The sequence below is a fragment of the Equus przewalskii genome, chromosome 15 (assembly GCF_037783145.1).
Source record: "Equus przewalskii isolate Varuska chromosome 15, EquPr2, whole genome shotgun sequence".
In the NCBI taxonomy this organism is placed as follows: domain Eukaryota; kingdom Metazoa; phylum Chordata; class Mammalia; order Perissodactyla; family Equidae; genus Equus; species Equus przewalskii.
The window spans coordinates 67,709,312-67,713,147 of record NC_091845.1 but is presented as its reverse complement, the minus strand read 5'-3'; positions in this window follow the sequence as shown (position 1 = coordinate 67,713,147).

Sequence of the window (3,836 nt, the reverse complement as noted above, 5' to 3'; positions counted from 1 at the left end):
AGTAGCAATGAAAATGGACTCTGGATATCTAAATAAAATGGGAATTCACTGGAAAGATATCAGAGCTCATGGTTCCAGGAGGGACTGGCATGATTAAGCCACGGTAGTAAGGAAATGCAGGGCAGAGTAGGTGAACTACGGGGACAGGAAGGCAAGCCAAGGACGTCACGGAGGCAGGAAACCCGTCCCGTGTCCCAGGCACAGGAGGTGGGCCCTGCCTTCTCTCTTCAGCTCCTCCCAGGGTTGAGAAAGGGCAAACTTGTCTGAAGCAGGATATCCACGGATTAAGGAAGCAGCACACTTTCCCCTGCCAGCTCTGCCTGCTGAAAAACGAAGAGGTGATGATAACAGCTTCGTCACCCACCTCCAGAGGACCTGATCAGGCCTAGGCCTTGCCAGGACCAGAGGGGCAAAGTGGCCCCAGAAAGTCTGGGCTAGGCCCGGCCTGCAGCAAAACAAGTGTCGCACACACAGGGCTTCAGGGACCAGCAGGGCAGGGCAGCCAGCCGGGTGAGGGACAATGCGGAGGACAACGCCTGTGCCAAAGTGGAGATGGACCCACCTGAGGCATCTCATCCGAAATGTATTTGTGATACGATAATATGGTTTCTCTTCTTTAATGATTGATGGAAGGGATTCATTGGTGCATTTCCAATTGTTTTAATTGGAATTCTCAAGCTGGTTGAGGTCATGTTGGTAGCTTAAAACTAGCACCATTCTTTGCTAGAAGCAAAATTGGCTTAAAATTAACTATGCTTAAAATTAGTCATGGTGGGAGTATTTACACCACAGGAATTGACCAATGCTACAAATCAGGCCTTTTTTCCTCTTTCCCAGAGAGCTGATTGCTAACCTAGCACACTACTGCTTGTATTCCTGAAATAGACTGTGCTTGGTCTTATTGTATTATTTTTTTATCATTACTGGATTTTATTTTTAATCATAAATGAGATTGTTCTGCAGTGGATTTTTTTTTGGAGGGTACAGTCTTTGTCAGCTTTCTTTCTTTCCTTTTTTTTTGAGGAAGATTAGCCCTGAGCTAACTGCTGCCAATCCTCCTCTTTTTGCTGAGGAAGACTGGCCCTGAGCTAACATCTGTGCCCATCTTCCTCTGCTTTACATGTGGGACACCTACCACAGCATGGCTTGCCAAGCGGTGCCATGTCCACACCCGGGATCCGAACCGGTGAACCCCAGGCCGCCAAAGCGGAACATGCGCTCTTAACCACTGTACCACCAGGCCGGCCCCTCCCACTTTTTCCTATGTCAATTCTGGTGTTTCAAATTTTGCCAGCATCTATTTTTTTTAAGTTTTCAAATTTACTGCCATAGAGTGACATTTAATAGTCTCATTATTATTTTAAACTCTCTTGTATCTGTAATTACAACAATTCAAATTCCAAAGTTTAAAAAAATATTAAGCCAATCAACCAAATATCTGTGGACTGGCTGATCCTTGGGCTTCCAATTTGTGACCCTCCCAGAGATCCCCAATTAGTCCAATCATTTTTCCAGCTTTGGGGCTGTCACTGACTCTAGAAGATTCTGCTACAGTATATTACTGAAGAGGTAATCTCAGAAACAGTTTCAGAGACAGGTTATGCTAACAACTATGCAATTCAACCACTTTATTTTACAGATGGGAAAACTGAGGTCCAGAGAGGCATATGACTTATCCACAAGTAGTAGAAAGGATAAGTGAGAAGGTTAGAACCAGGGACATCCAGGAAGCCAATAAGGACAGAAGATATGTTACCTCTATATCCTTAGCATAGCTCCTACAATTCAACAATTCAAGAACAGTCACGGAATGCGGGTGATGTATAAGGCATGGTGTTGATCTGGTACCCAAGGCCTTTTATATTCAGACGACTTTTGTGGTGTTCATAGCTTTTTTCCATGACCCCCAGGGAAAAATGATGTTATTAAGAAACCAATGATTGGAACCCCTGTGTGCTGTTGGTATGAACGTAAAATGGGACAGCTGTTGTGGAAAACAGTATGGTGGTTCCTCAAAAAATTGAAAATCGAATTACCATGTGATCCAGCAATTCCATTTCTGGGTATAGACCTAAAAGAATTGAAAGCAGGGATTGAAAGAGATATTTGCACACCCATGTCCATAGCAGGATTATTCACAATAGCAAAAACGTGGAAGCAACCCCTGTCCATCAACAGATGAATGGATGAGCAAAATGTGGTATATATGTACAATGGAATGTCATTCAGCCTTAAAAAGGTAGGAAATTCTGACATAAGCTAAAATATGGAGGCAAAAGGGGGAGGGTAGTTTTACCCAGAGCCCATGAGCATGAGCTCATTGCCCACTGATGCATCTGGAGTGTTGCTGCTGCTTAAATTCACTGCCTTCCCCATTGCGCAGAAAGCCAGACGCCCGCCTGTTCACATATTGAAACTGCCATCAGAGCTGCTGGAGCCCTTAGTTACCCCCAGCCACCACTGCTGCCCCCACTCCTCTACCCCACACTGCAGGGCTACCTACCACAGCTGCTGCTAATGTCACAAACAGGAAAAAAAAAAGCCTTCTCCCTTCCTCCTGCCTTCCAACCAACCTCGCACAAGTGCCTTGCACTAGCAGAACTTAATTGGCGAGGAACCCAGCTGGCAAGGAAGTTTGGGAAATGCGGTTTCCAGGCTGCCAGCCCCTGAAGTACAGAGGAGACTGTGGAAAGGCAGGAGTGAGCCCAGGAGCCACAGGCAACATCCGGGGATAGCTGCCAAGAGGAAGCAGTGAGTCAAGAACGTGGCTCCTGAACGTCAAGTCTTGGAATTCAAACACTTCCATCAAGTAACAGTCAGCAGCCCTGAGGTACCACAAATTCCATTTGGCACGGCCCTTTTTCTCATCTTCCCATAAAAACTACTTAGCCCAGAGGAGATTCTGCTCTCAGGGCCTCGGGATGAGCACCCCCTGAGGGAGATCTCTGTGGGCTGAGTCTTCTGTTAAAGGCTGTTAAAGCAGAAATAGGCTGGAAACCAGAGGCTCCCATTCCATTCCCAGTTTGGGAGCTGTATAGTCAGCTCGGGCTGCCATAACAAAGCACCACAGACCGTGTGGCTTAAATTACAGACGTTTATTTTCTCACACTTCTGGAGGCTTGACGTCTAAGATCAAAGTCCTGGCAGTTCGGTTTCTCCTGAGGTCTCTCTCTGGCTTGCAGACGGCCACCATTTTGCTGTGTCGTCACATGGCCTTTTCTCTGCACACACACCCCTGGCGTCTATTCTTCTCATAAGGACTATTGGATTAGGGCCCCACCCTTATGACCTCATTTAACCTTAATTACCTCTTTAAAGGCCCTCTCTCCAAATACAGTCACACTGGGGGTTAGGGCTTCAGGGTATGAACTGAGGTGGGGGACGCAATTCAGTGCAGAACAGGAGTCAAGCGGATATTTGCCACTCTGAGAACAAAAAGAGCCCTGGCTTTTAAGCCCTGGTCAGAAATATGCTGAGCCACCCCCCATCTCTTCACCCCCCAGTTAAAACTTATTTTGTCCTCCTATGCTTTTATACCACAAATATTAATTGAGTTCCAACTGCACTAGGCACTGTGCTAGTACTGGGCACATGGATTTAGAACAGATCTCAGCCAAACCCTGTTCTGTCTCCTGTTTGGGATGGTTTTGATTGCTTTCTGACACAGTCCCCCACCACATCTATATTTTCCTGGCAGTTCACTCTTCTCCCTGCTCTTGTTGACAGAATTGTTGCTGCTATCTAGAAGATAGTGCATCCTCGAGCCAGAACCCCAGTGACAACCTCAGGCTGCACTTGTGCTCCCATCTTCTGTATTAAATGTGTATGTGTTTCTT